Source organism: Lissotriton vulgaris, chromosome 2_1, assembly GCF_964263255.1.
Source record: "Lissotriton vulgaris chromosome 2_1, aLisVul1.2, whole genome shotgun sequence".
NCBI lineage: Eukaryota > Metazoa > Chordata > Amphibia > Caudata > Salamandridae > Lissotriton > Lissotriton vulgaris.
The window spans coordinates 1,417,026,871-1,417,046,116 of record NC_141687.1 but is presented as its reverse complement, the minus strand read 5'-3'; the positions used below and the strand labels follow the sequence as shown (position 1 = coordinate 1,417,046,116).

Below are 19,246 nucleotides of genomic sequence, written 5' to 3'. Positions count from 1 at the left end.
ATGCAGCCTCGGTCTACTCAGCCCACCTCTGACTCCTCCAGGAAAGGCAGGACACACTCGACCCCCCAGTGGCTGTCTGAAGAGAATGCACATCTCTAGCCCCGTCACTCCAAAGCCAGACAGTCAATCCACAAACCCAGCAGAGGCACACAGGATGGCTAAGTAAGAAAATACCTACCTTCTAAAAGTGGTATATACAAACACAGAAAATAAAAATCATCTTTACTAAAAGATGCATTTTTACATTCTGATCCTGGCATACTAAACTCCATTTCTCTATCTGGTCCCAATGAGAAGTTATGCTTATAAGAGGTTATACATAAACTCCCATTCTATCCTATGGGACAGGTAGCCTTTCCATAGTGAAAAACAAAATACACAGTAATTCACTACCAGGACATGTCACACACACCAGTACATATCCTACCTTTAACATATACAGCACATGCAGGGGTACCTTGGGTCTACCTTAGGGGTGAGGTGTGTTTTGAAAAGGGAAGATTAGGGTTTGGCCAGCAGGTGCCCTTGCAAGGTTGACAGGGCAGTTACAAACTGCGCACAGACACTTAAGTGGCAGGTCTGAGGATTCTTTACAGGCTGCTTGTGTGGGTGCAAAACTTGTGCTGCAGGCCCAGATCTATGTACTGGGGTAAATGGATGACATTGTTCTACATTCTGTCCATCAACTGTTCTTTTTGCATTCGTCACCCCGAGTGGGACAGGTATGCCCAGATGTGGGTCCCGTGCTCTCCATGCCACTGGAGTCAAGCTATCCTGGCAGATGAGGGGTGTAACACTGAAACGGGTCCTAGGATGCTTGTTTCCAGTCCAGGGAAGACCTGGCTTGGCAGTTCGGGATGGACTGTTCCCATTGGGCACAGGGTTAAGACTGATTTGAATATGGCTGGATTCAAACTGGAATGGCATGGGGAGCAATACAACAATGGATTTAGGCCCAGATTTCTGTTTTGGGTGAATGTTTGACATTGTTCTAAATTCTGTCCAACACTTATTCTTTTGCAGGCCCACTAGCAGCATTTAATTTACAGGCCCTGGTACTCACAGAACACTTCACTAGTAAATCAAACATGCAGATCATGGAAACCCCAATCTAGAATACAATTTAGAACAGAAGTACTTGCACTTTAACATTGAACAGCAGTGTGAAAGTGTGCAGAGACACAAAACCAGCAAAAACAGAGTCAAAACCGGGAGGTCGGAAAGCAATAAGACAGGGGAAACACATCAAAAGATGCCAGGTCTAACAGGTAAGAAAGTGCCTTGGATGTTGATGAGCAGGCCCAAGTATTTGTATTCAGCTTCCCTTGGCACTCGGCTGCCGCTCAGGTCCCAGATAATGGGCTTCTTTATTTTGTTTCCCGGAATCATGACTTTATAGTTTTACTAGGGTTTACTACTAGCTTGTTTAATAGACAGCAGACAGAGTTCAATGGATGCTGTAAAGCTAGATTTGTCTTGCTCATTCAAAGGACGTTGTCTGCATAAAACAGACTTGGAAGAAGACTACCTCCGAGCATTGGAGGTTGGGCGTTTGCTCAAACTTGTACCAATGTGTGCACATGTGCTGTAAAAAGCTCTAATCAGCCATACATGATTATTTATGTATGTTCACCTCAGAGTAGAAGTGTGAGTGTTAGTTATTTGGCACTGTCACCTGGAAGTACAGATTGGTAAACCTTGTTTGGGAGAGTAACAAGTAGCATCAATGGTGCTGGAAATAACACTACACCAAACAGTGGCTAAATAAAACAAGCTTTGGTTGTGTCTAAGACCTTTTGCAAAGTCAATATTGTGGTAATGCTTTAAAAAAAGCATAATCAAATTAAAACGGAAGATAACTTTAATCTTAGGGAAGGGCGGTGTAATGTGACAGGAGAGTGGGAAAAAAATCAGAACATGAGAGCGGATGGGGGAAAAAGCAACTGGGGCGGGGCGCAGCGGTCAAAACAAGAACACAGGAGAAACAGGACTTTGTAGGAGGAGGAAAGCACACAACAAACATTGGCTGGAAAACGCATGCTTACTCATGAAGTGCTTCAAATAAACAAAAACAAACAAAAAAAATCCATAAGCACGAGCACTCATGGAAGAATAGAAGGAGTTAATGAGGAAGATGGAAAACAGGCTATGCTCCACAGGAGGAACAAAGACAAAATGTACAGACTAAAACAAATAAAGCCAGCAAATAGAAAGCAAGCAAATGTGAGTGACAAAATACAAAGCCAATAAGCAGATGGAGAAATGCATTCTCAGGAGAGCATTGATCATTTCCCCAATATGGTTTTTGCAACAAGACATCTGCGCTATCTCGGAAGGCTTTGACCTAAAAACAACAACACTGCCACCATGTCCTCATCTGTTTCTGCATACAAACTATCTCATAGATAAATGAGGCTGTAAACGTGGAAATTACAGACACCTGTACTATTAGCACACAGAGCCAAATCAATTAGGAATAGAGGAGATAAAAATGTGTTTCATTAGTAAGATGTGCCCCTTAACTTATTAACGGATATTTTTTCAATTGGTAACTCACACCAAAGGATACTCTTTCACATTACAGGACACAGTAAACCACATTGTTTTGTCAGCGAACACATCACTATCATTTACAGGTTCCCTTCGGGGCTCAACAAGCAACGAACATCATGGAAGAAATGCAGCAAGGCTAATGGGAACAACACATTATGTAGCGTGAGATTGTCCCAATAACTACTAAATAGAAAATATGTTGCAGTAAAAATTGGATTTCATTGGGCACACCACTTATCCTTTTTAGAAAGATCATCTCTGAAATGTTGTTAGTCTTGGAATACAAGCACTATTATGCACATTTTTGGCATCCTTACTGTGTTTACCTACAAATTAAAGTGGTTTTTAGCTGTGACTGACAACAATTTACTATTTAGATTTCAGTTAGTCAGTCAAAAGAACTTTATTCGAATGTTCAAAGTAACATTCATAAAAGCACATTTCAATAAAATTTTACAATTAATTCATATATAACTAGAAATCACATAAAGTAAAAGTTTACAGGCAGAATACACAATTAAAAATATTTAAATATAAATAGTTAAACTGATTAAAAGAGAGACTCTCGACAAAAACACAAATTACCCCTCCATACTTTTCCTGAATTTGATCGCAAGTTTTAACAAGCATTTACAATGCAACGGTTTCGCCTTTGTAAAAGTTAGAGCTATTGGCATTGTAAATGACAATTTTTTTATTTATGTGTTGGTTTTGAAAACAGATAAATAAATGGCATTGCCTTTACAATGCCAATAGCTTAATCTCTCGCAAATAGTAAAAATGATTAATAACTAACCTTCTTATCAAAGGACCAAAAACCCTGCCTTAAGTTGCAGTCATTAAAGAGCTTGCTGACAATTAGGAGCTCCCTGAGTGATGGTGTGTGTTTTGTAGGTGTGTGTGTGTGTGTGTGCACATGTGTATTGCTGACATGCAATGCTCACATTCAATTAGGAGCTCCCTGAGTGAAGGTGTGTGTTTGTAGGTGTGTGTGCACGTGAGTATGCACATGTGCACGGGTGTGTGTGCATGATCATTGTGTGAATGAACGTTCACGAGTGTGTATGAATGAGCGCATGTGAGTGTGTGTGCATATGCATGAAAATGTATGTGCCACTCTAGTTCGTTGGTCTGCAAGGAGTTTTCATCATGCCCTCTGAGGCAATCATGGACCAGAAACAATGTTTACTGCATGTGTGAGTGAAAGCAAGTGAATGTCAGAATGCATATGTCTGTATCTGTGGCAATGTGTTGAAAGTGGTGCGTGCATGTGTGAGGGTAAGTGTGTGAAAGAGAGAGATAGTGTGCAAAAGGCCTTGAAGGGCTGGTGTCAATATGCAACAAATGTCAGCAACTCATTCTCCTGCTCATCTATGCAATCATAATCCAAAATGTACGTGTGTGTTCGTGCATGTGCACTCATGTAAGAGTGTGTCTGTGCGCATTTGTGGAAGAATGCACAAGTGTATTAGAGTTTGAATGTGTGAATAATGCGTACACCACTGTAGCTAGGTGGTCTGGCATATTCGGCCTCCCATTAACATACTCACTGAAGCAAACAAACTAAACCAAATCTTGTGTGTGAGCTGTAGGGTCTGTTTCCTTTGCGAAAATAAGAGGTGTGAACCAAATTACCACATGGGAGTCAACCACGAGCTCCCAAAGTGTCATTGCCTGCAGAGGAATGAAATCAAATCGTGATGCCTATTACCCCTGTCCCTAATCTTAAGGTTCCCAGGTCCACTCCATAAGCAATCCATTGTGTCCTTGTTATCGCGTTTCCTTAACCCCATTGAGATGGACCGAGCAAACCCAATTACACAGATAATGCCTGCGGTAATGTCAGCTCTGGGGTGGTGTCGAGGGGACTGCAGGGCCAGAAACAAGGCCAGCTCTGCTGCCCCTGGGCCGAGGCACACCTCATCCCTGCTCCCGCGTCACTTTCTCTGCCACATACACGCACACACAAACAGGGCCACAGAAGCAAGGCGCTCAAACAGCACAACACCAGCATGAACACCCAACATTCACGCAAACACGCACACTCAAAGTACACGCACTCAAAAGGACGTGCGAGCCCAAAACACAATTACAGGAATACTTCACCGAAGCACACACATACAGCAATCAAACCATGCACGCCTATAACAATACAAACTCCTGTCAAGGATGGAGTCAATGATGTGGAACAGACACACTGGCACAAACACAAGCACACCCACACATAAACAGAGGAGCGCACACACACAAGCAGACACAGGGACACACACAAGCACACACGGATACACATACAAGCACATACACAAACACAGAGGAGCACACACACAAGCAGACACATGGACACACAAGCACACACGGATACACATACACAAACACAGAGGAGCACACACACAAGCAGACACAGGGACACACAAGCACACACGGATACACATACAAGCACATACACAAACACAGAGGAGCACACACACAAGCAGACACAGGGACACACAAGCACACACGGATACACATACAAGCACATACACAAACACAGAGGAGCACACACACAAGCAGACACAGGGACACAAAAGCACACACGGATACACATACAAGCACATACACAAACACAGGCATACACAAGCGTACGTACAGACTCATACACACAGGCGCACACACACACAGGCAAAGTGGCAGTCTGCAGAGGTAAAGAGCATCAGGGCAGTGAGACGGGTGGGGTGAAGTCGGGTTGTTGGAATTCAACAGACAACGGGATAGGCAATATTTAAATTTTAAAAACACTTAACTTGAGCTCCCCGTATCACCATTAAATTGAAAGGTAAAAAACTTGGTTTCTTGTCCCACACAGGAAAATTAGTTTCTAAACTGTGCGAGTTGTTTTACAAACACCTTAAGTCTCAGACCGTGCGTACTCAAAGCTTTTCCCGGGTGCTGACAGGTTTGCTTTTGCTGCTATTCAAGGAATAGAATGCAGTTTAAAAAAGCAATTTTAGCTGCGTTATTTCCCTGAAAGCTTTCTTCACAGACTGTGATTCAACTTGCCACATACAGCCAACTTTTAGTTGCTTTCAATAGACATCTTATCTACCATATAACGAGATTGTGGTGAGCGTAGAGCCAACCATCTGTGCACCGTTGGTTGTTGGCTGCCATGTTAAAACATGAAGCTCATTTGGCTCTTTGTTGAAAAACAATATAATAACAGCAGCAGTGAGAAGAGTAGATTAGGGGCAGTTTGTTGCTGGTGATCTAATACCGAGATGGCACAGATGGTCTATCAGTCTGTGGGCAAGCACCCTATGTTCTGAGAAGAGTGAGCTGGTATACAGTGTGCTGAATATGTTCATTACGACTTTATTTATATAGCGCACTTCCACCACAAAAAGGGTCCTTGCCTCTAGCTGACGAGCTAATGGTTAAGAGCAAGCGTGTTAATGTCGATAGGTGTGTGCGCTGCTGGTGATAGGTGTGTGCGCTGCTGGTGATAGGTGTGTGCGCTGCTGGTGATAGGTGTGTGCGCTGCTGGTGATAGGAGTGTGCGCTGCTGGTGATAGGAGTGTGCGCTGCTGGTGATAGGAGTGTGCGCTGCTGGTGATAGGAGTGTGCGCTGCTGCGGATATCTGGCAAAGCAGTTTGTGCACCAGTGATCGGCAGTGAACCTGCTCGTGATCCCTGGTCTATGTGCTGATGCACGTTCATGGCACGTGCTGGCAGATGGATGACTGGGTATACTGTCGTAAGAATATAAATACCGGTGGGAAGCATGGAAGGCCTCAATGTGCCGCCCCTGTTTTGGCACTGTAACCTGAAATGCCGTGGCGCAGACAGTTTGAGAGACTCTGGGCAGAGACACCGAAACGGCTGCAACACTCTCCTTTCTCTCACACTGAGGCCTCCTAAGCTAGCGTGGCCCCAATTCGTTCTGTGTGAGTCAATAGGACATGGTCGGGTACTCACAGCGTGCAGCGATCTCTGTGCTCGTTAGCCACAGTCTCGATGCCGCCAGCTCGGGCCACTGCAAGATAGCAGCTCTGAAAGCCCACGTCGATGCCCACCACGGACATGGTGCACGCAGTTCAAGTGCCGCTCTGTCTGTACTCGCGGGTGGCACTGAGCGCAGAACCCAGGCTGCCTCACAGAGAATGGAGGCTATCTCAGGCTCCGCCGCGTACATGAGATTTCCATCACGTGTGTGTTGTTTTTTTTTTTAGGGAGAAAAGGTGTAAAACGCAGCAGAATCGAGTCTGTTTCTGCTCTTTTCTGATTCCTTCTCCCTGGTTCCACCTCCAGCTGCGGGTGACAGCAGAGCCCCGCACCTGTCACCACCCGCAGCCAGGTGCCTGTGAGCGGCCGGACGCCCGGGTTCAGCGCCCACCTGCTCGCGCTTCCCCCTCCAGGCGCTGCTGCCCGGGGCGTATTGAGTGACAGCTCGGGGTCGGTTTCCCTGCTCTTCTTTTATAGGAGAGTTACATTCAAGAGCTCGCCCTTACACCCCTTCGCACACACTTCTCAGAGAGAAAAGTGTTGTGGTGACAAGTTCCTTTCAGGAGTTTTGGCCGCACGTTCAACAATATGCGTTCAAAAGCGGCGCTTTCTCCTAAAATGCCAGATTCCCAGCACCTGGATTTATCTTTGCGAACAGGCAGAGGTGCTCGCAAACAGCGTGCACCAACCTTCTCGAGTATTCGTCTCTAAGTAATAAGGAAAGACCGGCAGCCGAGAGCAAAATCTCGTCCCTCTCACAGTGTGTGGGCGGAGGGAAGGAGCGCGAGCCGCTCGCGAGATCTTTGACGTCACAATCTACATCCGCCTGAAGCTAGGATCCTCCAACGGTATATGCCTTCACATCGTTGACAGCGCAAAATCGGTGTCAGGTCGCTTTGGTATCCATACTGGAGTCATGCAAAATCTGCAGGTCGCTGTGCCTTCTGATCCGCACGCCCACCCATGTGAAGGACAGGCAAGGATAACTAACAAGTCAGGTCCCGGGCCGGCAGCCAATCGCAGCGCGGCCCGGGACAAAGGGGCGGGGCTTAAAAAAAACACCAGAAACGCCCCCGAATCGCGTTTTCGTGAGAAAGCGCGTTTGACAGCCTCTGCCTCCCAATGGCTAGCCTCCATTTATGGAGCTAGCCAATTGGAAAAAGAGGCTGTCCTAACCTCACTACTAAAAACAACAGATTTCGACTGGGAGTGGCTTCGCCACTCGCCAAAAGTCGAAACCTAAAAAACTACATACAAACAAAGTGCAATCACTACTTAGTAGTTGGAGATAATAAAGTGCTGGTCGAATTTGTGCAAAATTCAGCTGTTTGAGTATTGGTTTTAGGTATAGTTTCCGTGGTACCAAATAAAAAGGGCAGATGAATAAAAAGTGTGCCAGATCTTGCGGAGACTTATCGTCGCAGCCGCAAGATGGCAACACTTGGCCCAGATGGGCCCCCCTCGGTACTGCCAATAGAAGATGAAATAAGTCTAGGCGAAGCCTCGAGTGTAAAAAACGGTCATAGCCCGACAGGGGCCATGACAGGTACGGTTCCATGTGTACAGAAGTTTTTACAAGTACATGTTTCCGTACACTGTCTTTCTTTAATTCAGCCTCCTCCCGGGCTAAATACCTAGAAGAGAGAAATGACTTTTTCACAGAGGTAACATCAATTTTTCTAGTGAGTTCTGGGGTTATAAAGAGGTCTGGGCGCCCTAGTTCAGTTAGACACTTTCTGATATATTTGAGCCAAGGGACTTTGGATCCGTTTTCCCAAGTTATTGCCTCTTTTAAAATTTGTTGGGTTAGGGGTATTTCGGTATTTATCCAGCAGTTTAGCCAACAAAGTACAGGATTTATGGCCAAACTGTCGCCTAGGTATGGCATATCCAGTTCTTCATGAACGGAGAAATTACCAGTACCCCTTGGTACCCTCAGAACACGTTTTAGGAAGTTATGTTCTGTGACTTCCAGACCTCAGGAAGAAGTGAACCCCCATAACTCACTGCCGTAACACGCAATAGATATACTCTTTGCTTTATAAAGTTGGAGCAGTGCAGCCACTGGTGTATTTCCCATTTTCCTTGCAAAATCAAGTATGGCTGCATTAGCCCTTGTTACTCTCCCATTTTCCTCTGTACAGCAGGTCCCCAATTTAACTGGTGGTCCAAGAGGACACCCAAATAGGAGAATGTCTTTGTGACCGGAATTTTTTCCCCATTAACATTAAAGGTATTAGGTTTTTTATACCCCAGGCCAACCTTCATGACAAAGAATTTTGAGTTATTAATACTCAGGTCCCGTGAATGCATAAAGTCATGAAATGCTTTTAACAGAGTTTGTAGGCCTGCTGCTGTCCTGGAAATCAGGACTGCGTCGTCCGCATAAAGCAGTACCGGCAGTCCTTTCCGGCCTACATAGGGGTAATCGACTCCCGTGTCTAAGAGATACTGTTCTAAGTCATTGATGTACAGGTTGAAGAGGAATGGGGCTAGAATACACCCTTGGCGAACGCCACGATGTATTCCAAATTCCCTTGTTACTTTTAAATCTTGTGTATATCTGACATTTGCTCGTGTGTCAGAATGCATGTTGGCTAGGAAATTAATCAGATTCTGCTCTATGCCTATTTTTGCCATGACATCCCATAATCTACCTCGATCCACGCAGTCGAAAGCCAACAATAGATCCATGAATGCCATGTGGATTGTACCTTCTCTGGCCATAGTGTATTTCCCTATAATCATATATAGGTTCAGGCACTGGGTAATCATTGAATGGCCAGGCCTGAAGCCATATTGAATTGGGGAAATTATATTGTTTTCATCTGCCCAGGTTGTTAATCTATTTAAAATTACGCCCCCTACCACTTTTGCTACGGAATTAATGAAAGATATTGGTCTGTAGCAAAGTGGGCTACTGCGATCACCTTTTTTAAATACAGGTACTATTGTAGAAATCCCCCATGACGTTGGGCAACCAGGCGACGTCGCCGCATTATTTACAGCGGTGAGGACTGGGGCCCAAAGTGATGGCAGGCATTTAAAAAGGTCCGGGGGGAGGCCGTCAGGCCCTGGGGCCTTATTACAGGTTAGGCCTTGAATACCTATTTCAATCTCATTAGCTGTAAAGTGCAAAAAGTTCTCCATGGGAGTAATAGAAGAGTATTCTGCCTGAGGCTTATTACTTTTAAAAATGGCGCTGAAGTGAGTGACCCAATCTTCCTCAGGAATATTTGTGCCAAGTGCCATATTGCTTGGGTCGTCAAACCGAGGTTTGTTGATGATTTCCCAAAACCTGGCACTGTTACCCAAAATTTTTGGGTCTAAAAGAGACTCCCAAGTACTTGCCTTAACCTCGTTTTTCCGTGTTGCGAGGCATTTTTTATATTGTATACGCAAGGCTTTAATACAGTCTAGGTCTAGCTTTTAGGGCTCTCTTAAGGTCTCTATTGGCCTTAGAGCAAGAGTGATCAAACCATTTAGGGTTGTTTCCATTGCACCCTCTTAATGGCACGGTTAGTAAAGACCCCACTGTAGCAACTACCCCCTCAAAAGCAGATAAAGTTTAACCGGGAGATGATGTAGGTGACACACAGATTGAGAGATCAGAGCTGCAAAGGTTATTTATCGATGTATACAAGTTATCACAGTCCACCATAGTCCATTTTAGGCGGCGCATTCCATTTGTAGATTTTATAGTTCCACGGCATTCACTGTTCTTTCGCAAATCAAGAATACCTCCACCAACATTAATAGAAATCGGATTATGATCACTATGGGTATTCCATTGAATGCGAAAATCAGAGACAAAATTCACAAGGTCTGTAGTTAATAGAATGCCTTTAAACGTAGGGACTTGGAAAAGTGTATGCTCCGCAGTCTCGGACATAGCAGCAACTAAGTTATATTTATCCATCATGTTACTAAGCTGTGTTCCGCGCCTCGAGTGGTCAAAGTGAAATCCTTTTATACTGTTGCACCCTAAATGTCCCATGGGTGTCTCTCCAGGATTCCCGCAGAGATGTGTATTAAAGTCTCCGACAATCAGCAATTTACTCGACAGATTCTCCTTGTTGTCTCTCAAAAAGTCACTCAAGAGTAATAGGTTGCATTCTCCAAACTGATTTGATGCATTATAAAAGTTAATCAGGGTCAGGGTTGACTTACCCCTTTTTAACTCAAGTACTTGTAAATTCCTGTTACCTGGTAAGAGCCAAACTTATTTAGATTGCCAAACCCCCCTTCGCTCTTCCACTACTTGAGGGTTTCATCTTGATCAAAGAAACTTTGGTATCCCTCGATGTGAGCAGATTTTTTATCTACTAGCCAGGTCTCTTGCAGGCATATCACTGCATATTGTTTAACAATGGACAGCCAGGTGGGGTCACAGATTTTATCGGCCAGGCCTGCCGTATTCCAGGATACCAGACTTGTAGCATTTAAGTCTATGTTTGAGATTACAGATGTAACAGCTTTTGGAGGAATAGGCTCTGTTCTGATGATGGCCTGTTCTTCAAATACATTGTGGTGTTGTTCTGCTTTGATTGATTCACAACTGGGAGCTTCCTCATAGTCTGTGGTCAGCTCTGGTCTATTTTGTATAGGTAGACTCTCAGCTGTGGTTCTTATATCTATACCCATTTGCTCAGTTGTTGAGAAACTGTTAGTAATCTCAAAAACATTTAGACCCTTTATACCGTTACTTTTGCCAGGTATCAACTCGCAATTTACAATGTCCTTATTCGCACTGGGAGTTTGTGTTCAAGTAGTCAGTCAACCCCCTCCAGGTCACACTGATCATAAAAGGCATGACATCTATTTGAAGTGGGAACGTTGTACTGGTTGTTTATATTAGGAAAGTAGGGGTATTCCTGTTGGGGTATCTGATATAAGCCTTCCCTACTCTCTGGGTACATTGCAGAATAATCTGTAGTTCTGTGATTCCAAGATATAGCCTGACCTGGGTATAGTTGATTACCCATATTATGGTTGCTGTTGTTGTCTATATTTTGCCAGTTTTGGTATTGATTAGTGTGAATATAAGACCCTCTCTGTTCCCCAAGGGGACGGGGATACCTGATATTCGGCCCAAGACCATTTGAGGGGTAAAAAGGCGAGCCCGTCTGCGCCCGTCCGCGACCGGACGGGACCAGGGGCCACCCCGTCTGCTCAACGCGGAACAGAATGCTGCACTCCAATGTGGTATGACTACTACATTAAAAAACCTAATGCCGCCAATTCACGACACTTGTCGGCACTCTATTCATCCTAATACTACCACGGGAATCTGTTCTCACTGCAAATTCCTACTTTCCAGCCATGAAGGTAAATTGCACCCTGCCAAAACTTACAAAATGTTTCTTTTAAATTGCCGATCATTACCCAAACACGCTGTGCAAATGTCCCTCCTGCTAGAGGAGAATAATCCCGACGTAATATTTTTGACAGAGACGTGGTTAAAAGATGCGTCTGACCCTGATATTACTGCCATCATGCAAATGGGATATATCTTGCAGAGGGTAGACAGACCGGAAGGCAGAGGTGGAGGCTTAAGCATTCTTTTTAAAAACCACTACCTCTGTAGGACCTCCTCGGCCGCAATTTCAAATTGTGAGAGTATGTTCTTCACACTGGATTTCTCACCTACAGTCACATTTTCTGGTGCTCTAAGCTACCGTCCCCCTAATCAATTGGGAGAATTTATGGACTCGCTTCAATCTAAGATAGCTGACTCAGTGGTTAGCAGACCCTACTTCTCGCTATTAGGAGACATAAATATTCATTTAGATGATCCCAACAACTCAACAGCCAGGGCACTCCTGGACAGTCTGGCGGCTCTCCAGATCATACAGAAGGGCTTTGAACCGACACATGAAAAGGGCCATCTCTTAGATGGGGTATTTAGTAATGATCATAGACTGGAAGTAGGGACCCCTCTGCCCCTCACATGGACAGACCACTATTTAATACCTATACAGTGGACACCAGCTATGCCACTACAGGCCCCCCCCCTCGCACAATCCTACAAGGGAGAGACTGGTCAAAAATTACCCCAGATCAATGGGCCAACTCTCTCTCCTCGGCCCCCCCCCCCCCAAAATGAGATAGACCCGGCATTGCAGTATGAGAATTACACTAATTGGATGTGCACAGCCCTGGACTCCATAGCACCCATTAAAGCCCTCAAAGAAAAGACCAAATCGAAAGACTCGCCTTGGTACACTCCCCAACTTAAAGAACTAAAAAGGGTGTGTAGAAAACTTGAAAGGAATTAGAGGGTTTCCCGTAGTAATGTAGACAAAACCATTCATCTTGAAGCTATCAAAAAATACAAAACAGAAATTAGATGTACTAAAGCTTCATACTTCGAGGAAAAAATTACCACCGCCTCCAACTCATCTAGAGAAATCTTCCGGATAGCTAAATTCCTGATTGACACCCCTCCGACTCCCATTGACCCTAGTAAAGCCCAGACTCGCTGTGATAGTCAAGCTGAATATTTTCACAGTAAAATACAGAAAATTGCCTCTGCTTTTAACCCAACCAATCTGGTCCAGGATGCAGGAACTACTTTACTAAGCACCGTGACTCCCAAATTAGATGAGTTTCCATTGCTGGATGAGAACTCACTTGGGGTCCTCATGCTGAAAATTAAATCTGGATCTCCTACGGACCCTGCCCCCCACCCCCCCCTGCCAGCTAGTAAAAATCAAGGACACCATCAAACCTGTCATTCTTAATATTTTGAACAGCTCTATCACCATGGGCTCAGTGCCCACCGCCTGGAAATGTGCCCAAGTTAGGGCCCTACTGAAAAAGCCCACATTGGACCCGGAGAACATGGCCAACTACCGACCTATTTCTCTCCTTCCGTGGGTCAGCAAACTTTTAGAAAAACACATTAACACGTCCATCACCCAATTTTTAGAAAATCATCATCTTCTTCATGATTCCCAAGCTGGTTTCAGTCCCAAATTGGGAACCGGGGCGGCTCTTTTGGCGGTAACTGAGCTGGCTAGGAGACAAAATGGATCAAGGCGGCACTACAGCAATCATGTTGCTCGACCTTAGTGCCGCTTTCGACACTGTCAACACCAGCATTCTCCTTCACCGCCTCTATCAAATGGGAATCTCTGGGAAGGCCATGCAATGGCTTCAGTCTTTTTTGGAGAATCGCTCCTTTGAGGTTGTTGAGGGCAACACCCATTCAAAAATCTGGCCCCTGGACCAAGGTGTGCCCCAGGGCTCTGCTCTGAGCCCTACCCTTTTTAATATTTATATGCAGCCTCTTGCTGATATAGTGCATTCATTCGGCCTTGACATAGTGACTTACGCCGATGATACACAATTAGTTGTATCTATGAACCAGTCTGACTCCTCCCCTTCGAATTTAAGTAATTGTTTGGTAGCGGTCGCTAAGTGGATGGCTACCTCGCATTTGAAATTAAATGGCGAGAAAACAGAGCTCATGATGCTAGGCAATTCAACCATCTCCAGTCCTATGCCAGACTGGCCCCCGTGTATGGGCCCTCCGCCTCAACCAAAGCCCCACATAAAAAGTTTAGGCATCTGGCTGGACACTAACCTCAGCTTCTTGCAACAAGCTACTACTCTGTCCGCCACATGTTTTGGGCTCATGCGTATGCTGAGGTAGGTGCTACCACTTCTCCCCTTCGAAGCCCGTAGAATAATGGTGCAAGCCATTATCTTGTCCCGTCTGGACTATGGGAACTCCCTATATTTAGGGGCTCCCACCTCCACAATAAGGAAGTTGCAGGTGACACAAAACGCTGCAGACCGCCTTTTATTAGGCCTCAAGAGAAGGGAATCAGGCACATTGGCCCTGAGGAAACTGCACTGGCTTCCCATTAAAGCCAGAGTGTTGTTCAAATCCCTGTGTATCATGCACAAAGCCATGTGGAAGACCGCTCCAACCATGATTTGCTCCTTAGCAAACCCCTACCTTCCCCACAGAGCGCTGCGATCTAGTACAGCTTTCCTGGCTACTGTCAACAAGATCAGACGCACCAGATGGGGTGGGCGTTCCTTCTCTTGGAATGCCGGAAAGGCATGGAACTCCCTGCCCACCCTCCTTCGTAGTGAACCCAGCCTTCTAAAATTTCGGAAGGAATTGAAAACTAATCTGTTCATTTAACTTTTTTCCCCTTACAACAGTCTGACTATACACAGCGCTACGAGGCCTCCGGGTTGTTTGCGCTCTACAAAACCCAATTAATAATAATAATAATAATAATAATAAGATCCTTTGTACGGCTCAGACTATTTGTAGAGCTGTCCCTCCATCTGGTAATGTACCTTGCCACTCTGGTGTCATTAAAAGTTACAATAATACATTCTCCTTCTGTAGATTTAAATCTGTGTCCCACCCAGTCTACCCTCCTGACATGAGCTATGCGGCCATCAAGATGTGGATGGAGTGGCCTATGAGTAGTTAGCCAGTGAGACACCTTATTTTTAACTCCCCATATGTTTCTGTCTTTCCCTCGCCCAATTTAGGGACACCTATCATCACCATTGTGTATGGGTGAGACTCTGGGGAAAGGTTAATATGTATTGGTTTTTTAGGATGTTTTCGAGTTAAATTTACAGTGGGTTCAATTGTTGGCACCTTTTGTGCTACCAGGGACCTTGAGGATCCATGTTGGACGGTTTGTTTGCCCAGACATAGGCCCTCAGCTACCCATTCGCTCTCGTCGTTTTCAGCTAGAGGAGACTCAGTAGTAACTTTTTCCTGTACCGTCTTCTAGATTTAATTATCGGGCTGTCCTTTTCACTCACTGGGGTATTTGAAGGTAGTAGTCCCCCTGAGTTTGCTTCACACGATAAAGTTAAAGACATGTCCTTCAGTAAGGGAGAGGTACATTGGTGTATCTGTGGGCTACAAGTTAGTGGTAAACTACTTTCTGCACTGTTACAGATTATTGGTGTATCTGTATCTGGGATAGAGGTTTCTCTTCCTTGGGTATTAGGCAGTCCTGTAAAGGATTGCATTAGGCGTGATTCCTGCAAATTTATGGTAAGATCCAGTGTGTTGGTAACAGGCGTATTGTGTAATGATAAGTTGGGGAAACATTGATTAGGAGTTAGGGAAAGACGTCTCTCTGTATTTTGAATGGCATCAGCCACGACGTTTATGGTTTTCTGCAACATTATATCAATTGCAGTGAGGGTAGGCAGAGGTGTAGTGGGAACAACTTTATTCCTAGTAGAGGATCTAGTAGCGATGGGTGTCTTTTTGACTTTCATCATGCTGTGATTGGATTATCCTTAAACAGCCGGTTTATGTACAGCAGTGCAGTGCAAGTGCCTTTGCTTCAAATCGTGGGTATCAGTCACTGTACTAACAAGCAGATGATATGATGATGTCGCTCACCTTGTGCAGAGGTTTTCAAACCAAAATCAAAGGAGGGTGGCCCGTCCCGTCCTTCTTGGGCCTCCGAGGGCCACAGAGGGCCCGCCCTTTGCCCGGGCTTTGCCCCGGGCGCTCCCGCGATGCGGGGGTGACACCTTTTTCAAGCACCGCCTGCGCGTTCTATGGCCGGGATTCCCGCCGCTAGGGCAGGCGGGAGATGTAGTTCAAGCTCTTCTCCGTGATTAAATGCCCCCCTCCGCTCTGCGGCCGCAGTGTGGTAGATGCGGCGGCGGGAGGGGAACAGGACCCAGCAACGGCAAATTCAGCAACCGAGCAGCGTGTGCATTAGGTAGAAGTCCCGAAGGGTTTGAGCAGCGTCACCCGCTCCACCGGGGTGACGCCTTTTTCAAGCACCGCCTGGCGCGTTCTATGGCTGGGATTCCCGCCGCTAGGGCAGGCGGGAGATGTAGTTCAAGCTCTTCTCCATGATTAAATGCCCCCCTCCGCTCTGCGGCCGCAGTGTGGTAGATGCGGCGGCGGGAGGGGAACAGGACCCAGCAACGGCAAATTCAGCAACCCAGCAGGTTGTGCATTAGGTAGAAGTCCCGTAGGGTTTGAGCAGCGTCATCTTTCAGTTGATTAAGAAGGTTTCCAAAGGAAATGGCTGGGCAGCACTATCTGAACTGCTAAATAGTGCATGATGCTAAATTAAATGACTGCACGACAGCTACATTTCTTATTAACAACAAACATTTATAAAGTGCTAAAAATCTCTCTGGTAGTGAGAATGGGCAAATAGGTGTTTATGAGAATCAGTCAACAGATGGATGGACATGTACACAGACGGAAGGAGAACCGTCGCGAACGGGGGCGTAGGTTTCACTATCAAACAAGCTGAGACCTCAGAAAGCAGTTCTAATAAAGCGACACAAATGCCAACTTTTTAAATGTGGCTTTTTAAATGTAGACAACTTCACTGAAGACAATGCAGTCTGGCATTCTTATAAAAATCTTGGTACAGGCCCTCTCAATCCCTACAGATTCTGCATCGCGCTCCATGTCTTTGTTTAAGTTATGTAGACTGCAAAGGTGAATGAGTCTGACAAAGGCTGTGCAAGAGGGAAAACAGCCTTCACCCGTTTCATCAGCGCACGGAGCAGCGTGTCACTAGAACCACATAAGATGGATACATATCTGCTGCCCCTATGCCGTTCAATGCCTTGCCAAACTAAAACAAAATCATTTTAGCATAAATGAGACGCAGGCAGAGAAGTCTGCCCTTATGAGTCCAGGTTTGTTAGCTACTATTGAAATGGCTTTCCGTGCGACACCTTCACATGCTGACAGCAGGATCTGTGGATAGAGCGGGACTCTGCAGTGTATCATTTTACATAAATTGCGTATTTGAGACACACACTGAATAAAGAATTAACTAAACATTAATCAAAGAAAGAAGTTTTGTTTCAGCCAATTCATTTTAAAGAAGAGAGAAGGAGAACACAGCGGGCTGGCGGAAGGGGCAGTCAGACGTGCACTTCGGCACACAAGCCACCTCCAACGCTTAGACAACATTGCGTGACTGGCTCCAGTACTCGCACTTAATGGACATTTGCTGTTTACGCTCTGAAAACATGAGAGCATTTCTCTCCACCACATAACCTACATGTCCGGGTTGACTGGCTGCTTGGCTCTGCTAATTTGCTTCAATCCGTCCACCAAAATATTTAGGTCATACCCACTCAGACCACAACTCCTGATAAGTACAACTCGCATGGGATGCACACCATACTGCCTCCTCATTTGGCGTCTGCAGATGAAGGTGTTGGAAACCCCCCCCACCCCTTCCGCACCTCACTTGGTACAGCCATTGCAGACTACTTCAAACAAAACTCTAATATAGCCTCCACTAGATAGATTGAATGGGACGCGTTTGAGGTGACAATTAGGGGCCACTGACTGGAGACACAATGGAACATGCTCCGTCACCTTGACTATAGCATTTCCCACATTGAATGCACACTTCTTGACTATGAAACCCAAGTGGCGCACAACCTAGCCAAACTTCACCAATTAGCAGTTAAACATCGTGAACATGCTTTACTATTAGAGAGACTGCAATGTCTTAATTACGCGACCCACTCAGCTCAAACACATGCCACTTCCGACCAACCTGGCCAGTTATTTGCATGGTTTATCCGCCAAGACCAGCAAAGTAAACCTATCTTGGCACTGTGTTCCACTGCTGACTACACTACTTTACACCAAACGTAAAATATATCCAGATGGCCTGTCTGCCAAATTCCATTAAGCTTACGTCCCACTCATCGCTCCCACTCTACAAACTCTATAGGAGGAGATTTTTTCCGACTCCTACCTCCCAGCATCACAACGAGAAGCATTGCTTATCTCCCTCCCTAAACCAGCCAGAGACCCAACCATATTGAGATCATATAGGCCTCTGGCTTTACTCAACATGGACAATAAAGTCCTAGCCAAAAGCCTTGCAGACTGATTAGCGCCCACTGACCACACACTGGTTCTCCCAGACCAGAATGGGTGCGGAGTGCGGTGCCCACAGGTCGCGGTGCAAGCAGAGGCTCGGTGGCGGCGTCAGCAGGCATCGTCGGTGAGACCAGGGTCGCAGTGCGGCGTTGCGGCGGTGCCCTCTGCGGTGTCGTCAGGACACGGAGTCGGCAGCAGCGTCATAGACATCGTCGAGCTTAAAGTCTTTGCTGTTCCTGAGACTTCTTGAACAGGGGGCAAGCTCTACCTCAAGCCCTTGGAGACACTCACGAACTTAGATTGCAGAAAGTTCAGTCCAGTCCTTTCACTGCCCAAGACAGAAGCAGCCACTGCAGGCCAACTCAGCAAAGTGGTAGTTCCTCCTCACAGCTTCTCCAGCTCTTCTTCTTGGCAGTCTTCTTGATCCCAAAAGTGTTTTCTGAAGTCTTTTCTATCCCGGAGACTTCAAGCCCTTGGAGAAAAATGTAACAGCAGTATGATGAAAGCACAGTCCAGTCCTTTCCCTACCCAAGACAGAAGCAACCACTGCAGGCCAACCCCTCAACACACAGCATATGGGCAGTACTCCTCCTCCAGCTTTCCCGGTCCTTCATCCGGGCAGGTTCCTTATTTCAGAAGTAATCTAAAGTTCTGAGGTCTGGTCCCCAATATTTATACCAGCAAATCCTTTGTCCTCTGAAGGCAGAGGGTCCTGTACCTAGTTCAAACCAGTTCTGGGGGAATTCTGCCAGTGTGCACCTTCTTCCTTTGTCAGTGTAGGCCAGGGTCATCAGATGCACCACAGGAGGTGGGGCCAGCATTATGGAAGGCAGGCAC

General features: G+C 45.8%; 1 protein-coding gene across 1 annotated transcript in view; it reads right to left on the bottom strand.

Annotated features, from left to right (window-relative positions):
• The window catches only part of ARL5A (ARF like GTPase 5A), a 231,107-nt gene that overhangs the window by 200,257 nt on the left and 11,604 nt on the right, over positions 1–19,246 (bottom strand). The gene's annotated exons all lie outside the window — the stretch shown is intronic.